The following is a 22,044-nucleotide window of genomic DNA, read 5'->3' on the forward strand; positions in this document are numbered from 1 at the left end:
AAAGGCAAAAATAAACAACAATCAGTTAAAGTGTTACTAGGATTTTTTGCTACGACCCTCAGTCTTTATGAACTTTTTATCTAAAGAATCCAGAAGACAGAGAAACCCTGTCTTGAAAAACAAAACGAAACAAAACAAAATCCAGAAGAGGAGCTGGAGAGATGGCTCAGTTAAGAGCACTGGCTGGCTTTGCAAAAGGCCTGGGCATAGTTCCTAGCTCTGCATAGCAGCTCACAACCATCTGTAACTCCAGTTCTAGAGGATCTGGCACCCTCTACTAGCCTCTGTGGACTCCAGACATGCACACAGTGCACTTACGAACATGCAGGCAAAACACTCATACACCTGAATCTTTAATAATAATAATAATAATAAATTAATTAAAAAAATAAAAATAAAATAATCAAGCAGCCGGGCAGTGGTGGTACATGTCTTTAGTCTCAGCACTCAGGAGGCAGAGGCAGGTAGATCTCTGTGAGTTTGAGACCAGCCTGGTCTACAAGACCTAGTTCTAGGACAGCCTCCAAAAGCCACAGAGAAACCCTGTCTTGAAACGCCCCCCCCAAAAAAAAAAAAAAAAACAGAAGAGACACACCAAGTATAATACAGAATACAAATGGAGTTTATGACACAGGAAAGTAGAGCATGGCCAAGAGATGAAAGTAGACAATGTCCATTAGTAAAGCTCATCTTTGGGTTTCTGTCTCTGACAGTATTTCCAGAGGTCTTGAGTGCTCTGATACGACAAGTAGGTTGGTTAACCCTTGATGGATTGTGTGGCTCTAGAGTTCCATATCTTGCTGAGAGCTATTCCATCTTGCAGCAAGATAACATCTAGGTGTTCTGTGGGCCAGACTACACATCTCCTGTGTTTGAACAGTGTTTGCCAAGACAGGAGAGACTCTGACAAAAAAGAACCAAAGCTAGGCTTGGTGATGCATTCCTAAGACTCCAGCATTCAGGAAGCTCAGACTGGAAAATGACTAGTTTGAGCTAGCCTATTTCAGAACTGTCTCAAAAAGCAAACAAACAGGATAGGAATGTGACTCGGCTGGAGTGCTTAAGTGGGAAGCCTTGGATTTGATCTCTAGCAGTGCGTTACTCAGTATGGTGGGGCACATCTGTAATCCCAGCACTCAGGAGGTGGAGACAAGGCAATCCATGTAGGCAGGCAAAGCACCAATGCCTATACAATAAAAATAAATAATTAAAAAAAAGATCCTCCACCTTGTAAATTCAAGGACTTTTAGGATACATGAGACCCTGCCTCAAAAAAGATCCAAGAATGGAGTACATGAAACACAGAATATGGAGTCTTAACTCTGCAGCTTTACTAGATAGAGTTCTAGATTTATAGATTTGCAGTGACTTTGCTATAGACTTAGAGCAGATTGGTGATGGACCAATGCCTATAATCCCAGTACTTGATGAGCAATAACACGGGACTGCAAGTTTAATGACAAATTCGGTTACATAGGGAGGTTTTTTTGTTTGTTTTGTTTTGTTTTTCCCAAGACAGGGTTTCTCTGAGGCTTTGGAGGCTGTCCTGGAACTAGCTCTTGTAGACCAGGCTGGTCTCGAACTCACAGAGATCCGCCTGCCTCTGCCTCCCGATACATAGGGAGTTTGAGACTAGCCTGGAATGCATGAAATCATGTCTCAAAAAAGCCAATAAAAAGGTGAGGGGCTGGTGAGATGGCTCAGTGAGTAAAGGTGATTCTACCAAACCTGATAACCTGACTTCAATTACTGGCGCTCACAAGGTTGGATGAATAAATCCAACTACCATAACGGGCCTCTGATTTTCACATGTGCACCAGGATGTGCATATATACATACACACATGTAAATAAACACATGTATACACATATATGTAAATAAATAGATGAATAAATGAGTGTATTATTTTAAGGTTTTTGTGTGTGTGTGTGTGTGTGAGCTGGTTTGTGGTGGTGCATGCCTTCATTGCCAGCACTTGGGAGGCAAAGGCAGGAGAATCTCTTAAGTTCAAGACCAGCCTGGTCTACAGAACAAGTTCTAGGACAGCCAAGGCTGTTGTGAAATATGATTTTAGTTTTAAGATACATTATATTCGTTTATGCTGTAGAATATTTGTTTAGTGATGCAAAGATGTATTGCATTCTTTTATGTTGCATTTATTTAACTCTGTAAAGCTGTGTTACTCTGTCTGCCTAAAACACTTGATTGGTCTAATAAAGAGCTGAACAGCCAAAAGCTATGAGAGAGGAGAGAAGGATAGGTTGTAAGACCCCCGGAAGCTCAGGCTTCTAGTATCTTTTCCCAGAACTGTGGCCACCCCAATCACTATGAGGAGGCAGAAACTTGATGCAAACAGCAAGAGGCTTTAATGAAAGGTGGACATTTGTACAAACGGGCTCTCTCAGCATGCAGGCTAGAGAGCAGCCCTGTCCTCCAGGCACAGGCGTTTTTAAAGGCAAAAACCATAAGCTTAGGGAGGGGCCTCGACTCTCTGTCCGTTGAATAGGTGACCAGAGTCATGGGTTCCTAGGAGGCCCTTTGTCTTGAGGGGAGGCCTTGGAATCAGATATAACCTCACCAGTTATAAAACCTGCAGACCTCAGGATGTGCTAACTAATGGTAGCTATCTCTTTGTTTCATAGGGACCCTTAATTGTTAATTATTGACACATTGGTTGGTGGGGCAATCTGTTTCCTTCATTAGCCCCTCGGGGAGGGTGGCCATATGGGAATTCTTGGTACCCAGTTATCTTATGGCCTTGTAAGGGAGTAATTGCTGGTGGCTGGTAAATTCCGGGCACTAAGGCATCGTGCCTTGGTGAGTTTCTGGGCTATATTTCTTTGCTAATTTTTAAGTCTTTCAGGTGGGGCTGCCAGGCAGAAAGAATAAATAGGAGGAAAAATCTAGGGAAGAAAGAAAAAAGGGAAGACACCAGGGGCCAGCCAACCAGCCATACAATCAGCTACAGAGTAAGAAGGAAAGAAGGATATATACAGAGAAACAGGATAATTTATGTTAGAAAAGCTGGCTACAAACAAGTCAAGCTAAGGCCAGGCATTCATAAATAATAGTAAGTCTCTGTGTATTTATTTGGGAGCTGTGTGGTGGGCCCCTAAAGAATTAAAAAAGAAAACAACAATTTCATTTTGGTGTTCCAATGTGAGGCCCAAATGTCCACACAGGGCCGGAGAAAGCTAAAAAAAAACAAAACAAAAATAAAACAGCGCCTTAAAGCAGAGCACTTAAACACCCTTTTTCATGCTAACTAGAAACAAGAAAGTGAAGAAAAGGCTGCCACTGTGCAGGGCGCTGGTATTAAAGAGCTGAGGGGTTGAATGGAGTTCTTAATCACCTACTTCCCACTGGGACCATCCGGCTCACAAAGACCCAAGAAGTGGGCATAGCCAACTGCCAAAGCATGGCAGAAGTCCTAGCCACTTAGCAGTTTTAAAAGCTCATGTGGTCAAAAATGACTAGGGACAAGCAGCAAAGCAGGTTCAGACAGAAAACAAACAAACAAAAACTCCAAACCTCTAAACAGGTTACAGTGTATTTGAAAATGTGCACAGGCTTAAAAAACAAAAGAGAAAGGATATAGACATTAAAAAAAAATAGTTTTGAAGGGACCAGCTCCCCATTTCAGCAGCCATAACAGCTTGTCTGACCTTGTCTTAGTCACTAAGGTCAGATGCCTGCCCCTTTCGACAGACATAACAGCTGAACACATGCTTGTCTGAACTTGTCCTAGTCACTAGAAAGTCAGATGCCTGCCTCGTGGCAAGGAACCAATCAGAAGTTAGCTGGTGGCACTATGCTTTATGGCTCTGGGTGTGCTTTACGGACAAGTGCACAGCAATGACGCACAGAGCATAGCAACCACCATGGGAGGGCCTATGGGCCATAACAACCAGTTGGCCAATCAACACAGGGCAAACCCTCCAAGCCTGGAGGCACACCAATCCTGAGCCTGTGCGTACCCCTAGACACTCCCCTTACGCTGCCCTACAAGGTCTCCATGCAGCCAGTTCAAGCTGTCTTTGCTAGCCATCTGCCATGGCAGGTGGGTGAAAGACCTGAGCTAGCATGGGGTCAGCTCGTTAAACAACAATAAAGCCTCATGCTGTTTGCATCAAGCTTTCGAATCTGCCTGGTGATTGGGGTGACCGAGGTCCTGGGCTGAGACCCTGGAGGCCTGAGCTTTCTGGGGGGAGGTCTAACATTTGGGAGCTTGTCCGGGATTTGTGACCACTCCTCACCTGAGTGGATTCGATCTTGGAGGTAAGATGATTTGAGTTCGCAACTTATATGTTCAATGTTATGTCCATGTTTGCTTGTTCTGTTTTGTTGGTTTGGTGCCATGACTTGAATTTGATCTGTGCCTGCGCAGGACTTGTATTTGGTAATTTGGACCTCAGGGGGAGACAGACATGTTCTGAGACCCTGATTTCTGTCCTGGACGAAAGTCCGAGGGTCATTTAATTTGGACCTTAGGGAAAGCAGACGTTCCCCAGAAGCAGACGTGTTCTGGGAACCCTTGGTTCCACCCTGGACGAAAGTCCAAGTGCCCCCAGCCCTCGGGGCTCCGGTAATTCGTGGGTCCGAGGTGGATCATGCCTGCAAATAATGGGCGAGAAAGAAAGAGCCGGACCAAGCAGATTCCATTGTCAAGGCCCGTTTATTGATTTATCCAAGGGGTTTTTATAGAGAAAGGAGGAAGCAGAGAAAAAGGAAGTGGGGGGAGGGATGAGTTAATTGTTCTCAGGCAGGTATTCTGAATCTCCTGTGTTTATCTCAGGCACTAACTAAGGAAATGGGGAAGGGGATAGGTGTTAGTTGCTTCTCAGGCAGATATCCGGAATCTCCTGTGATATTCCAGACTTTCTGGCGTCTAACTAGGTATGGGGTCGCCAAGGCTGGCTTCTGACATCCAAGGGTTGTTTGTAATTTTGGTTTGGTGCCATGACTGTGTCTGTAATTTGGTCTGCCTTGTGGTTTGTCCTGTCTGTTGTGTCTGTCCCGTTTTTGCTGTTTGTGTCTGTCTCTGTACTAACCACCCGCATCCCCGGATTCCACCTCAACTGTGATCTGCAGATGTGCTGGGAAGATCACAGACTGCTGTCCTGAGGACACCCAGGAGGTACGAACAGAGGCCAAGTGTCCTGCGCGATCGTCTCGCCAGCAAGAATGACACAGGACACTCGGATCCTTCTGCAGTAAAGCTTTAATGCATCTTGAGAGGGAGAGCATAAGCTTACACAGTGGAGATCCCGAACTCCCAAAAACCCATCCCTTATATAGGCTGGCAACTGCCGCCTCGGACGTGTTACCCCCTGACTGGCTGCAGCTCATCGGACCATATGACGCCACGGGAGAGACAGAGACCAAGGGATGGAAAGTTACCCAGCGCCTGCGCACTAACTTGTTTACCATTTGGTGCCTGCCGGATGCAGGCGCCATCTTGTAATGGAGAATGCAGGGACGGCTCCCTACATCTCCCCCTTTTTTATTAATTAATGATAAGGCTTCATATTTTTACAAGCAAATAGGTCACCCATATGTTGAGGGATAGAGGCAGAGGTTGTACCTTCCCAATCAAACATTAAGACTGTGTACGAGAGTCGCCATTAGGCTGTTAGCTTGACCCGAAGCGCTCTCGACCTGTCCTCTGCCGTTTTTCTGGGAAAGGGAGACTAGGGCAGGCAACCCTTATGCAGGACAACATGCCTCCCAGAGAAGCCTGCATACTGGGCAACTCTCTGTGCGATGCCTTGCTCGACATCCCTCATGGGCTGCTCAAGCCAGACACTCTACCCTGTGCAATGAGCCTAGGCTCCGGGTGTGCAAGAGCTGTCTGGCCGGCGGCCTATTGCTTAAGCATAGTTAGCCAAATATCAGTGGAAGCCCCTTGTTCCAAAGCTACAAGCGCTTGGGCGATAACCACCTTGTCTCTCTTAGTTTGAGCCCTGAGCCTACAGACCAGCCAGAGAAGCAACATCAATCCGCAGCAAACGGCTGCACCAAACAATCCCACCCCCACCCATTCCTTAAAATAGGAGACAGCTGAAGCGATCCATGATGACAATCCCTCCGTCAAGGACAGGTCAAGGCGCGTGGAGTTAATCTGGATAATAGCGGCTCTCAACTCCCGGGGAGAAGGTGGAGTTCCGACTTTTGAGGGTCCGAAGGGGCTCTTCGGGTGAGTCTTTCTGGAATCCACAGGGGATTCTCTTCATCCTGTGGAAAAACACATATAGCTCCCCTGGATCTTATGAGAATAGGATCCAGGCCTCTCCAAAGACCAGTTAAGATATCTTTCCATTTTACCATTTCCTTTGGCTTTCAGGTTCTGAGGTCTGGCGCTCGGCCGCAGTATGGCCCTGAGCGTCAATGTTTAGAAAATTAAGGGTAAAGAGTGCCATGTATATTGCAACTCTTGGCACCGAGGGTAAGGATGCTCCCATTCCCTCCTTTTGTTTGATTAAATAAGACTTAAGCATGCGATGGGCACGTTCCACAATGCCTTGTCTTTGAGGGTTATAAGATAGGCCAGATGGGTAACCTCCATCTGTCTGCAGAAGTGTCAGAACTTTTGAGAAGTATAAGCCGGCCCATTATCTGTTTTTAAGAAGCACACAGGTGGCTAGGTAAAGTCTTATTTCTGTAATACAGCTGAACTTAAAACTATATAGAGTTACATTATATTCCTTAAACAGTAGCTTAACTTCTTTCTGAGGCAGAGTTTTTCTGTGACTTTGGAGCCTGTCCTGGAATTCGATCTGCCGGACCAGGCAGGCCTTGAACTCATAAAGATCCATCTGCCTCTTACTCCCGAATGCTGGGATTAAAGGCATATGCCAACAACGCCCTCAACTTAAAGGCGTGTGCCATCAACACCCTGAGCTTAAAGGTGTGTGTCACCACCACCCTGAGCTTAAAGGTGTGTGCTACCAACATCCTAGACTTAATTTTTTAAAGACATAAACTGTAACATCTTATAATAGATTAGCATCTTTTATAAAACAAGAACTTTACATTGTCAGGCTTTGCTTAAAAATAATTCTAAATTGAAGCTCTTTAAGTACAAACATTAATAAAATCAAACATTTGAAAACTGGTTTTAAAAAGAAATTTAAATTCCCTTAAGGTCTTTCTGCAATATATAGAAGCATTAACATTTTAAATCTTAACTGAAAAACTTGTTTCTAAGATGGTACCTCTAATTTCCATGCGGTCAACTTTAGTCAAGATGGCGGTATAAGTATCCTTTTTTTTAACTTTAGCAAAATGGCGACCAGTTAGTCATGTGACCAGGTTGCATGTGGCTGGCTACCAGGAAACAGAACATTTTCTCTGACTTGTAACAACCTTTTCTCTGACCATTAACAAGTTTAGGATATGAGGCTTTCCCCAGGCACCCCAGGCCTCCAAGCAGTGTTGGATAACATGTGCGGCCTTTTCCCCTGTCAAAGACTGGGAAAGCCATCTGCAGTTTCCTCCGCTCCTCTAATGGTAAAAAGGAGTCGGTACCAAATTTTTGTAATGGGGGTGCTGATGGAAGTACACCCGCTGGATTAACAGGCGGTGGCCTCATATTTGCTTTCACTTTTGGCAGCCGATATCTATCGGGGTGGTATCTGTCCTCTTCATATCGTGCTGCCTCCTCCTCTAGCTCTGTTTCCTCGCTAGAGTCTAAAATCTTAGAGTCTGAGTTGCTCAGCTCCAAAGCCTCTAGTTTCACCGTAGGGTAGAGACTAGGTTTTGAGTCTTTATTTCTCTTAAATTTACCGGGGTGTGACTGGTCATCCCCTATCGTCTCTCCCCCCTTTTTTGTATCCTGGGGAGGGCCCTTTTTCTTAGACATGTCGTTCCTTTTTTGAGCTCCTAATCTCTCATCTCGTTCGGTTTCTGATATATTATCCTGTACCTCTTTAAGCGTTTCTTGACTCTCTGCTACTGTGGGACGGCAAGCCTCATCCTCTAGACAGTTTTTAATTAGGTCTCTCTGTTTTGAAGAGCCCATTAGGCGGCTACCTGGGGTCCACTTGGTCGCGAACTGAAACACCAGCCACGATGAGCACAATATAAGACCAATATGAGCAAAAGAAGAATCAAGACTAGAGTTAAGGCTTCTACTAACCCATCCCATGGTGGTGACAAATTAAGGACAAAGTCAAAAAAAAGGTATCAGGATTAAGCATACCTCCCCGAACTTACCACCCTGCAGTTCTGAATCCGCCCCGTCCTCCGAGGGGTCTCCGCGGTGCTGGCGATGTTAACAAGTTCCCGGGTTTCGGCACCAGATGTCCCGCGCGATCGTCTCGCCAGCAAGAATGACACAGGACACTCGGATCCTTCTGCAGTAAAGCTTTAATGCATCTTGAGAGGGAGAGCATAAGCTTACACAGTGGAGATCCCGAACTCCCAAAAACCCATCCCTTATATAGGCTGGCAACTGCCGCCTCGGACGTGTTACCCCCTGACTGGCTGCAGCTCATCGGACCATATGACGCCACGGGAGAGGCAGAGACCAAGGGATGGAAAGTTACCCAGCGCCTGCGCACTAACTTGTTTACCATTCGGTGCCTGCCGGATGCAGGCGCCATCTTGTAATGGAGAATGCAGGGACGGCTCCCTACAGCCAAGGACACTTGGACCCTCCTCAGTTAGCGGTGAATGTAGCCGCCTGGTTCTGCTGCCCGTCTTCCCGGCGCCATTGCCTTATAAGCGGCGCAGGCAGATTGGGTTGGCGTCTGTTCTTTTCTGTCTATTCTGTCTCTGTGTTTTCATCATTGGTTTTCAATTCAGGATCCACCACAACACCCCCTTTCATTGAGTCATGTGGTGCCACACTAGGTAACTTTCTTTTCCAGTCTTTGTTTCTGTATGGTTTCTGTAAAGCCTGGAGGGTTGGAAGGGGCTGGGTGACTGGACAGTTGTGTAGGTTTGTTATCTATGTTATCTGATCTGTTGCAGTCCACTCCCTCCCCGCCTGCTTTTTGGTGGTGTGTCAGTTCTGTTAATTTTGTAAATATGGTCGCTAGCGGCATCTGTAAGTAGGCCTACAAGAATTGTTTAGGGCAGAGCTTCGGGCGGCAGCCTTCCGACTGTGCTGTCTGTCCAAGTCTCACATTTGTGCTGTGTGTTTGTTAAGTGTCTTTCTCTGTCCTTACTGCCATGCACATGGCATGCATGGGTCAGGGGTCTTTTCTTGCTGCCCTGAGCACGTGGCACAGTACAGGAGTTCCTCTGCCATCGCCATGGGTTATAATGTGTTGCAGCCGAGTCCCCTGCCCTCACAGCTGGCCGATATAGGTGAGTCTGTTTTTCTATCTTCACCTGGGTCTGTGAGGCATGCGAAGTGGGGCTGTCTCTGCCCCAACTGCCATCCTGCCGTGGGTCCTGCCTTGCAGCTGGAGTTTCCCTGCTCTGAGCACATGGCTGCAGGCCTTCTCTGTGCTCCACACACATGGTATGCAGGGGGACCGTGGGGTCTTTTCCCCACCCCTGCATTGGCCAAGGGTCTGGGATTACCAGCAGCATCCTCCCCCACCCAGGTCTCTGCCCTGAGCACATGGAGCTCGGGCAGGTGAACCATCTGGCCTGATCCAGACGTTCTAAAAAAAACCGCCTTAAAGTTATTAAAAACTATAAAAGGGACTTTTTATGTTGACTGAGAAATGAGAGAAAATGTAGGAGACTAAAATAATGAAGAGAGAAAGGGAAAGAGAAATTGGTCTAAGAATGCCTAAGAAAATCAGAGGAATAAACCAAAGGTTATAGAGAGTTAGAAAGTTATAGAGGGTTAAAGCAAGTCATAGAAGGTCAGAGAAAAGGTTGTTAAAAGTCAGAGGAAACAAAAAATGTAAACTGTTATTATTTCTCATGTCTACAAATAGTAAATTTTAAAAATTGGTAATATAAATTAAAATTTTGACCACATTAGGTTAATTCTGTTTAAAAAGTCCTGTTTATTTCTCAAGTAATTTATATATGCTTGTTTTAAAATGTTCTGTTTCCTGGCGTAACCTAAGTTCTGTTACAAGCATAGAGCTAAAACAAATGGTGCAGGTCACTGCCATTTTGTAGCTAGCCACATGGCACAAAATGACTGGTAGCCATTTTGCTGAAGTTAAAAAAAAGATACTTGAGGGACTGGAGAGATGGCTCAGAGGTTAAGAGCACAGGCTGCTTTTCCAGAAGTCCTGAGTTCAATTCCCAGCAACCACATGGTGGCTCACAACCATCTGTAATGAGATCTGGTGCCCTCTGCTGGTGTGCAGATATACATAGAAGCAGAATGTTGTATGCATAATAAATAAAAAAATTTTAAAAAAGGTCAAGATCATCCTTGGCTGCATACAAGAGTTTGGGGCCAGCCCAAGCTACATAAGATGCTATCTCTAAAACCAACCAAAAAAAAAAAAAGATACTTGAACTGTCATCTTGACTAAAGATGACTGCATGGGAATTAGAGGCACCATTTGGAAACAAGTTTTTGAGTTAAGATTTAAATTGTTAATGCTTCTATATATTACAGAAAGACATTAAGGGAATTTAAATTTCTTTTAAAACCAGTTTTTTAAATGTTTATGTTTTTTAAATATTTTATTAATATTTGTACTTAAAAGCTTCAATTTAGAATCATTTTTAAGCAAAGCCTGACAATGTCAAGTTCTTGTTTTATAAAACCTGCTAATCTATTATAAGATGTTTCAGTTTATGTTTTCAGAAGTTAAGTTTAAGCAAGCAGCTAAAATATGTACATGTAGCTACTGTTTAAGGACTATAAGGTAACTCTATACAGTTTTAAATTCAGCTGTGCTAAGTTTCAAATATTTTACTAAGTTAAAACTAGTTAGAGTCAGACTGAAAATTAATTACAGAAATAAGACCTTACCTAGCCACCTGTGTGCTTAAGGCAAGTAACTAAAACAGACAGACAGACCTCTAATGCTTCAGAGACCTGCAGAATATGGCATTTAAATTGTTATCTTTAAAGTTTATAATATCAGACAGACTGCCAGATCCTGACAGTGACCCAAAGTCTCCAAAGAAGATTATGAGGCACCCCAGTTCCTGTACCTGGAACAGTGAGCGAGATGCTCAGATGTGATACTTGCCGCCTGCCAAGAACCTGGCCGAGACTGTGGACAAAGCTGCTGGACACTGGAAAATTGATTGCACCCCCTTTGCCTAGACAAAACAAGGTCAGTCTTTTCCATGTCCCTCTTCCACAGAGAGAAAAAAAAACCTCTCACCTTATAGGCCTGGCAAAGATTGCTGTTCTTTGAGACATCTGCCTCCAGCGATAATGGAGAGACTTGGGTATGGCTAACTGTATATGGACTGGCTTCTAACTGGCTTCTGTTGCTTTTTAATAGATTCAGATAAAATATACCCTTCTCAGATCTCTGAAATATTAATGGTTGTCAGCTTGACAGCATCAGACAGTCATATCCACAAGACTATAGTCAGCATGTTAGCTGATAAAGTAATGACTACCTACTGTACAGTCACAAGTTCAAGGTTTTTAAGTTTATTTTGGTTGTCATCTAAGTATAAACTTAAAGGGCTTTTCATCAGGCCAAAGGCACCTCTGTCCAATCCATACCTGGCTCTCTGGACAGAAGAAAAATGTACATGCTTATAGCCCAAATCTGTAGTTATAAATTATAAATATGTTCCTGCTGTTTGAACAGATATCCAGATATCTGCTTTTTCTGGACTGTGGGCTTCAGTAAATAAGTTTTAACTTCTGTTCCTAGTTTAAACATGTCTTAAACAGGTTTCTGCTTCTGGCAGACATCCGAGTGTCAGTTGCTGACTACAGGCTGTTCTAAGTAGACTTCGAGCCCTGGACTTGCTGTGGATGTGAACCAGTCCAGCTGATGTGGACACCCCCTGCCTCTGCAACAGAGTCTGCCAACAGCCCCTGGTGGATTCCCCATTGCCTAAATTCCTTTTTTTTTTTTTTTTTTTTTTTTTTGCTTTTGACTAGTATTTCAACCTTCTGGGGTCTCTAACATCATCCCAAAGTCAGCAGGAAGTAGCATGGGAAAGTTTATGCCACCCATTTTCCCTGGTTAAAATGCTAAGTCAGAAGGAACTCCCTTGCATGGGGATGCCAATATCTCTCACTCCCTGATGGGGGTGCTACAGAGACAGCAATTCCATGATTGGAATCTCCAAAAAAAAAAAAAATGGGGGAATGAAGGGAGCAGCTCCCTATTTCAGCAGCTGTAACAGCTTGTCTGACCTTGTCTTAGTCACTAAGGTCAGATGCCTGCCTCGTGGCAAGGAACCCATCAAAAGTTAGCTGGTGGCACTATGCTTTATGGCTCTGGGTGTGCTTTACGGACAAGTGCACAGCAATGACGCACAGAGCATAGCAACCACCATGGGAGGGCCTATTGGCCATAACAACCAGTTGGCCAATCAACACAGGGCAAACCCTCCAAGCCTGGAGGCACACCAATCCTGAGCCTATGCATACCCCTAGACACTCCCCTTATGTTGCCCTACAAGGTCTCCATGCAGCCGGTTCGAGCTGTCTTTGCTAGTCATCTGCCATGGCTGGTGAGTGAAAGACCCGAGCTAACATGGGGTTAGCTTGCTAAACAACAATAAAGCCTCATGCAGTTTGCATCAAGCTTTCGAATCCACCTGGTGTCCGAAGTCCTGGGCTGAGATCCCGGAGGCCTGAGCTTTCCGGGGGTCTAACAGTTTATACAAAACAAATAAAAAGCTGGGCGGTGGTGGCACATGCCTTTAACTCCAGCACTCGGGTCCCAGAAGCAGGAGGAACTCTGTGAGCTTGAGGCCAGCCTGGTCTTCAAAGTGAGTTCCAGGACAGTCTCCAAACCTGCAGAAAAAAACCTGTCTGGAAAAGCCAATAACAATAATAGTTTATAAATAATAAAGTCTTTAAAGAGAGAGTAAAGAGGCCGGGTGTTGGTGGCGCACACCTTTAATCCCAGCACTTGGGAGGCAGAGGCAGGTGGATCTCTGTGAATTCAAGACCAGCCTGGTCTACAAGATATAGTTCCAGGATAGGCTCCAAAGCCACAGAGAAACCCTGTCTCGAAAAACAAAACAAAACAACAACAACAACAAAAAGAAAAAGAAAAGAGAGAGTAAAGTAATTAAAAAAAGAGAATACAGAGTCTGGATCCTCTATGGTATTGTGTTGTCTTTGAAATTTTTGATTGCTGATAAGCAAACCACAGCTTCTGAGAGAATAGGACTGAAAGAGGGACTGCTGAAATAAAGCAGCCTAGATATTTTGAGAATGCCTTAACTATAAAATGGAAGCAAAAAATGCTTTGGGGAAGAGGTTATGCTTTTGTTTCCACAGGAAACAAGAGGCTGTGGATTCTTTCAGGATTAATATGAATCAGATTTGACCAGGGGAGACCTCCTGAAACTTGATAGGTGATATATATCAACGAAGGTAAGAGCTGGTTGTCCCAGGACTTGGCCATTATCTCAATTTTCTCAGGGACCCCCAAAGATGCTAGCACCCAACGACAACAGGAAGCAGTCTAGAGAAAGCAATGCCCACATTCTCAGGAGGTGGAGTGTGAGTGGTTTTTGGTTCTTTGGTGAATTATGGATGTTTGTTATCATTTAGGGGAATGTAGGAATATAGAATAAAAAGGCAACTATTAATCTCAGATATTTGCATTGGTATGGATTTTGGCACATTGATACAAATTTAAAGTTAATTTTGTTATGCTGTATATATGTTTTTACTTTTGTTTGTAGTATTGTGCTTATGCATCTTATTTTAAAATGCAATGTATATGAAATGAGGTTTGTGATTAATCTATAATAATCAAACTTGTAGTGACATTAGGTATGTTTTCAAGGTTAAACAGGTATATTTTAGACAGATAAACGATTTTCAAACACTTCAAAGATCTATAGAATATGGCATTAAAATGTTTTGTTAACATAGGGCTTTTCATGACAATGAGACACATCTGATCCTGGCAGCACCAATTTACTTCATAAAAGGATGATGGGCATCAAAAAAAAAAAAACACATATGGAGTTTGCTTTCATTTTGGTAAAGCTAGACATTTGGGCAAGAAACTGCTTTTGGCTTAACTGCTGACAGAATGTTGTACAGACAGGACAAGCAAGACACAGGAAAAGGACTGCTTAACATTGCCAAGACAAAGTAGGACAGTCCTTTGATATTGCTGTTTCACAAAAGAGTCCTCCAGACATTCTACAGGACACACAGGAAAGCAACTGACAACTTTGCCAAGGCAAGGTGGAACAGTCCTTCAAATTTCCTGCTTCACTGAAAAGTCTGTCAGATATTCTATGCCTGTAGGCCAAAGGTGAGTGCCCCAATGTTGCAGAGGAACCTTGGGCGACTCTCCAGACAGCCAGATATCTCTGTTGTTAGGTGATATTACATCTTTCTAGGGTATTTGATGGAATTAAAGACTAAATAGAGTTTTAGTTTTCCTTAGTTATGATAGAAAGTAAATTAGGTATTTGCTAAATGTAATTCTTACTTGATAACTGCTTTTGTTGTATATAGCTTTACTATGTTAAAGTTAAAGCCTTTCATTTTTATTTAGACAAAAAGGGATAAATGTCACAGATTATTAGTTTAAAGTGTGTTATGTTTGTTTATGCTGTGGAGTATTTGCTTGATGATGCAAAAATGTGTGCATTCTTTTATGTCACATTTGTTGAACTCTGTGAAACTGTGTTACTTTGCCTGCTTATAACACCTGATTGGTCAATAAGGAGCTGAGGTCAGCCAGGGCTATGGTGGCACACACCTTTAATGCCAGCATTCAGGAGGCAGAGGCAGGTGGATCTCTGTGAGTTCGAGACCAGCCTGGTCTACAAGAGCTAGTTCCAGGACAGCCTCCAAAGCCACAGAGAAACCCTGTCTCAAAACAAACAAACAAACAAACAAACAAACAAACAAAGAGCTGAATGGTCAATAGCTAGACAGGAGAGGGACAGGCATGGCTGCCAGGCAGAGAATAGATAGGAGGAGAACTCTAGGCTTGAGCAAGGAGGAGGGTAAAAGGGCCAGCCAAAGAAACACACTTTGCCCCTGACTAACTGGATCAAGAAACCAAACAATCCCTGAGCACCCTGGGCAGGAAACCAACCCATCCCTGCAGACCTTGACTATGAGCCAGTGAAATACACCCAGGATCTAAAACCTGTGTCAGTGAAGGAAACAATTTATCCCTGAACTCAGAACCAAAGAAATACATCCTGACTTTGAAACCAGTGCCAAAGAAACACACTTTGTCTCTGGAATCAGAATCAGTGAAAGAAAAACATCCTTTGGGCTGCAGAGATGGCTCAGAGGTTAAGAGCACAGGCTGCTCTTCCAGAGGTCCTGAGTTCAATTCCCAGCAACCACATGGTGGCTCACAACCATCCGTTATGAGATCTGGTGCCCTCTTCTGGTGTGCAGATATACATGGAAGCAGAATGTTGTACACATAATAGATAAATAAAGTCTTAAAAGAAAGAAAGAAGGAAAGAGAGAGAGTGAGGGAGAGAGAGAGAGAGAGAGAGAGAGAGAGAGAGAGAGAGAGAGAGAAGAAATACATCCTGGCCCTAAAATTAGAGCCAAAAGGCTAAAAAAGGACCAGTGAAAGAAACGGTTTGTCCTGAAATTGGAGCCAACCCACTAAACAATCCAATCCCTGAGCAGGAAAACTAGTCAATCCCTGAGCAGAATAAAACCTCTCCCTGAGAAAACTCTGCCCCCAAGAAGCCCTATATAAGCCCCTCTGCCTGTTCAGTTGCTGGCTGTCCTTTCTCACCCTGGCAGAGGCAGTCACTCTCCTGGACAACTCCTTCCCAAATAAATCTTTTTTTTTTTTTTCCAAAAGAGTCTTGGGTGAAGACCTTCATTCGCCAGTGAAGAATAAAAGAACTTGCTTGATGGGGGATGTCTTTTGTATGTTGTGAATATGTTTCTCTTATTGGTTGATGAATAAATCTGTTTCGGCCAATGGACATGCAGGATTTAGCCAGGCGAGAAATCCAAACAGGGTAGTAGGCAGAGTCAGAGAGATGCAATGTAGCTGCTGAGAAAGCAAGAGACTTTGGCACCACTGGTAAGCCACGACCATGTGGAGATACACAGACTAATAGAAATGGGTTAATAATTAAGAGAGAGCTAGCCAATAAGAAGCCCGAGCTATCAGTCAAACAGTCTATAATTAATATAAGCCTCTGTGTGTTTATTTGGGACTAAATGGCAGCGACGCTGGGCATGACAGAAGCTCCAGCTACAGTTGCTGAGACTTCCCTTAGGGGGCTGAGCAAGTCTGTAAGCAGAAAAGTAACAACTTCTGATCAGAGCCAGAGGCAATTGCCACATTTCTTCTGGGGCTCTAGCTTTAGGGGACTGTAGCCAATGAAGCTCAGAGGAAGATGTTAACTCTGTGAAGACATTCCCTTAGGGGAACAGAGCAGAGCTCAGCTGTAATGGCTCTCTCTAGGAGAGGAGCAGGATTGCTAGCTATATCCTGTAGGGAGAACATCCCCCATTGCACCTCAGCTTCAGGTAGCCTGGCTTCCAGTTAGGTCAGGACACCTTTGCAGCTCCAGAGCTGTAACACTCATACTCCTCACATTTTAGTGCTGAAACCTGGCACTCCCACTCACTTACAGGAGGTTTGAGAAAAGGAGGAGGAGAGGAGGACGCCAAGGGCCAACCATCCAGCCACACGACCAGCCACAGAGTAAGAAGGAAATCAAAGATATATAAAGAAAGGTAAAATGTCCAGAAGAAAAATATAGTTAAAGAGAAACGGGATAATTTAAATTAGATAAGCTGGCTAGAAGCAAGCCAAGCTAAGGCTAGGCATTCATAAATAAGAATAAGTCTCTGTGTATTATTTGGGAGATGGGTGGCAGATCCCCAAAGAGTAAAAAAAAAAAAAAAAAACAAAACATAAAAAACCAACCAACAAAAAAGACCCAACTACACAAGGTTACAGAGAAACCCTGTCTCAATAAAAAGTTTTTTGTACAGAATCATTAACACTTTTTAGAAGATGTTATTGAAACAGAATGGCCTTCAATCCCCCACCCCTAACCAATCTTTTTATTCAGCTATGCAGTAGAAACTTTGAGCTCCTATTTAACAGTCATGGACTCCAATTTTGCGCAAGTTGGCCCCTTCTCCAGACCCAGGAAGAAATCCTAACAAGACTGGTTCAATTCTGTGGTTCAACACCTGTAATCTCAGCATTACAAAGGCCAGGAAAGAGGATTGCTACTTTGAGTCAGCCTGGACTATAGAATGAGACCTTGTCTTCAGAAAACAAGAAAAGTCATTGGTGATGTAAAATGAGGAGCATCTTCTTAGAGCAGACTCCTTCTGTGGAAGAGGAGGACTCATCAGATGGTTTGAGCCAGGATTGTCTGTTCTTTGCAGCCAAATATATCAACATACTCTTTTTTGATGCTCTTTTCCATAGTTGTTGTTTCTTTGTTTTGTTTTGTTTTGTTTTGTTTTTGAGACATGTTCTGAGTAGCATTTGCTATCCTGGAACTCACTCTGTAGACCAGGCTGGCCTAGAATTCACAGAGATCCACTTGCATCTGCCTCCTGAGTGCTGGGATTAAAGATGTGCGCCACCAATGCCCGGCTCCTATCTTCTTCTTCTTCTTCTTCTTCTTCTTCTTCTTCTTCTTCTTCTTCTTCTTCTTCTTCTTCTGTTTTTCGAGACAGGGTTTCTCTGTGTAGCTTTGGAGCCTATCCTGGCACTCGCTCTGAGACCAGGCTGGCCTCGAACTCACAGAGATCCGCCTGCCTCTGCCTCCCGAGTGCTGGGATTAAAGATGTGGGCCACCAATGCCCGGCTCCAATATTCTTCTTACAGCAGCTTGAGTCAGAAGCTTATTTCTAGTTTCTGTTTCTGTTCCAAGGCTGACTTGAGTGGGTTTCTACTTACATCTCTATCCTATGCACCTGGCCATATAAGACCTCTGGTTGAGCCGGGCATTGGTGGCGCACGCCTTTAATCCCAGCATTCAGGAGGCAGAGGCAGGCGGATCTCTGTGAGTTTGAGGCCAGCTGGGTCTCCAGAGTGAGCGCCAGGATAGGCTCCAAAGTTACACAGAGAAACCTTGTCTCAGAAAAAAAAAAAAAAAAAAAAAAAAAAAAAAAAAAAAAGACCTCTGGGTGTTCACACTGAACTGGTAATGAGTCTGCCCCACTGAAGGGACCAGCATCTTGGTCTTACAGAATTAACACATGCTAAACAGGACTCTTTGTTTTTCTCACATGGTAATCCCACTTTCCTCTCCCTTTCCCCACATCCACATCTAACCTGCTGGCCAATTCTGCGGAGTCAGATTTGTCAGATTATATTGCAAATGTGACCACTTACTGTATCTGCTGCTACAACCAGTACAGCCCTTGGTTACCTCTCATCTACATCACATCAAGAGCTCTGAGCGTCTGAGCCTCATACATCCCCAGTACCTGTCAAGTTCATTCTATGAGTCATTTTGATGAGTTACTTCAAGTTTTTTTTTAATGTATATGGGTTTTAACCTCTATGTATATTTGTGTGCCACTTGTATGCCTGATGTCTGAGAAGGCCAGAAGAAGGCATTGGTTTCTTTGGGACTAGCGTTACAAATGGTTGTGGGTCACGGTGTGGATGCTGGAAGTCAAAACCAGGCCCTCTGGAAAAAAGTCAGTGCTCTTCACCACTGAGCCATCTTGCCAGTTCCTAATTATTGAAACATTTTTTTCCCAGTTTGTTTTTTTGAGACAGGGTTTCTCTGTGTATTCCTGGCTGTCCTGAAACTCACACTGTAGACCAGGCTGGCCTAGCGTTCACAGAGATTCAACTGCCTCTGCCTCTACCTCCCAAGTGCTGGGATTAAAGGTGTTTGCTACCACTACTGGGCTTAATTATTGAAACTTTAAACTGTCTTTAAATGTGGATAGGGAGACAGACGTGGCCACGTGATACGTGGCTTTCATCCCAGCACTCAGGAGACAGAGGCTGTTGAGTTTAAGGCCAGCCTGTTCTACAGAGCAAGTTTCCGAGCAGCCAAAATCATGTAATGAGACCCCACCAATTAAAAAAAAAAAAGTGCAATAGGCATGGGAAGAGTAGCTCAGTGATGGAATACATGTTTAGTGTGTATAGGCCCTGGGTTTCATCTTCAGCTCTGTAAAAAATTGTGTGTGTGTGTGTGTGTGTGTGTGTGTGTACATGTGTGTTTGTGTGTGTGTTTTGCTGTTTGATTGTCGAGGCAGGGTTTCTCTGTGTGTGGTCCTGGCTGTCCTAGAACTTGCTCCAGGCTGACCTGGAACTCACAGAGATCACTGGCCTCTGCCTCCCAAGTGCTGGAATCAAAGGCATCCATCACCACCGCCCGGCTACAATATTCACCTGGGTACAATTTTCTTCTGGTTTTTGTTTTTGGCAGGGGTTGGGAGGGTTCGAGACAGAGTTTCTCTGTGGCTTTGGAGGCTGTCCTGGAACTATTGTAGACCAGGCTGGTCTTTAACTCACAGAGATTCGCCTCCCTCTGTCTCCCAAGTGCTGTCATTAAGGGTATGAGCCACCACTGCCTGACTACAATATTTGTTTTGAGTCAGGGTCTTACTATGTAGATCAGGCTGACCTCAAATTCACAAAGCTCTGTAAGCTTCTGCCTCTGAAGTGCTGAGATTAGAGGAGTGCTCTATCATGCCTGCTTGCTAATTGGTATACATTTGTAGTGTGGTATTGGGTTCATAAGGATAGTTTCTTTTTCTTTCTTTCCTTTTTTTTTTTTTTTTTTTGAGATGAGGTCTCACTATGTAGCCCTGGTTGGTCTTGAACTCACAGAGATCTGCCTGCTTCTGCCTCCAAAGTGAGCCACCACACCCAGCTCATAAAGACATTTTCCTACAAGTATGTAGAGCACATTTCCCTTTTCAGCCCTTGCCCTTCCCAGTTACCTTTCTTCTTTTTTTGACAATTACCTTTCTTTTGCTTTTACTTTCATGTCATCTACACTGTATTTATGTATCTATGAGTAATTTAAGACCCACAGAGAGAAAACATTGCCTATGTGTCTTTCTGAGGCTAACTTAAGTCACTTAATGTGGTTCTTTCCAGCTATAACTATTTTCCTGAAAACAATATAACTTTATTCTTCATAGCTAAAGAAATTCATTGTTCACAGATGTCAGAAGAGGATGTCCAACAACAGGCTGTTGTAGGTGCTGGGAATGAAACTCAGGACCTCTGGAAGAACAGCCCATGTTCTTAATCCATGAGCCATCTCTCCAGCCCTGATCATATAAACATTTTTAAATAAACTTTTTTTTGAGACAGGGCTTCTCTGTGGCTTTGGAGGCTGTCCTGGAACTAGCTCTTCTATAGCAGGCTGGTCTCCAACTCACAGAGATCTGCTTTCCTCTGACTCCCAAGTGCTGGGACTAAAGGTGTCTGCCACCAACGCCGAGCCATTAAATAGACTTATTTTGTTATGAGTGTTTTTGCTGCATACATGTATGTGGAGATCAGAAGAGGATGCCAGTTCTCCAGGGACTCTAGTTACAGAGCCACCTTGTGGGTGTTGGGAATCAAACTTGGGTCTTTTAAAAGAGCAACTACTGATGCGCCGACTCTCCAGCCTATACCACATTTTCTTTATCTGTTCCTTTGTTGATAGACACCTGAGTTGTCAGTGCCATAACAGCTTCTGTGCATTGTTCTGTGGGAAACAAGGATGTGCAAATCTCTGATATGTTGGCTTAGAGTCCTTTGTTGAAATACTTAGGAATGATACAGCTGGGTCATATGTTAGATCTACTTTTAGTTATTTTTAAAGATTTATTTTATTTTTAATTATATGTAAATGTGTGTGTGTTGGGGGGTGTGCAGGTATCCTCAGAGTCCAAAAGAAGACATCAGGATTTTTTGTTTGTTTGTGTGTGCGTGCGTGCGTGCGTGCGTGCGTGTGTTTTGAGACAGGGTTTCTCTGTGTAACAGTCCTGGCTGTCCTGGCATCTGTTTTGTAGACCAGGCTGGCCTCAAACTCACAGAGATCCACTAGCCTCTGCCTGCTGAGTTATGGGCTCAAAAGCACGCACCACCATTGCCCAGTTGAGGGCATTAGATCTTATAGAGCTGAAGTAACAAGTGGTTATGAGTTGCCCAAAATGGGTGCTGGCTATTTATCTGTGAGAAGGGCATTGTATAACTAACTATAAAGATGTGTTGTATTTGTTTTACTATGTAAAGATGTATTGCTGTTTTATTTTGCCTGCCTAAGGCACCTGATTGATTTAATAAAAAGCTGAATAGTGGGCTGGAGAGATGACTCAGTGGTTAAGAGTACTGCTGCTCTTCCAAAGACCCTGAGTTCAATTTCCAGCAACCACATGGTGGCTCACAACCATCCATAATGAGATCTGGTGCCCTCTTCTGGCCTGCTGTATACATCATAAATAAATAAATCTCTTTTTTATTAAATAAATTTTAAGGATAAAAAAGCTGAAGTCCAATAGCTAGGCAGAGAAAGGATCAGCAGGGCTTGCAGGTAGAGAGAGTAAACAGGAGGAGAAATCTAGGTTCCAAAAAAGGATGAGAAGGAACATGAAGAGAGGAACAAACGAGGGAGATGTCCAGGGCCAGAAGCCAGTCAACTGCCAGCCAGCCAGATATAAAGACAGCAGGAAAGTAAGATACACAAAAAGAATGAAAGGTAAAAAGTCCCAAGGCAAAAGGTAGGTAACAAAAAACAGGTTAACTGAAGTTAAAAGGGCCCTGTTTTGAATCTGTTCAAGTTAGGTAGGCAGGCTCCCATGGTGGGAATTTATTTATTTATTGGGAATTTATTTATTTATTCTTAAGATTTATTTATTATGTACAGTCTTCTGCCTGCATGTCAGTCTGCAGGCCAGAAGAGGACACCAGATCTCATTACAGATGTGAGCCACCATGTGGATTCAGGGAATTGAACTCAGGACCTCTGGAAGAACAACCAGTGCTCTTAACCTCTGAGCCATCTCTCCAGCCTCGCATG

The sequence above is a fragment of the Cricetulus griseus genome, chromosome 3 (assembly GCF_003668045.3).
Source record: "Cricetulus griseus strain 17A/GY chromosome 3, alternate assembly CriGri-PICRH-1.0, whole genome shotgun sequence".
NCBI lineage: Eukaryota > Metazoa > Chordata > Mammalia > Rodentia > Cricetidae > Cricetulus > Cricetulus griseus.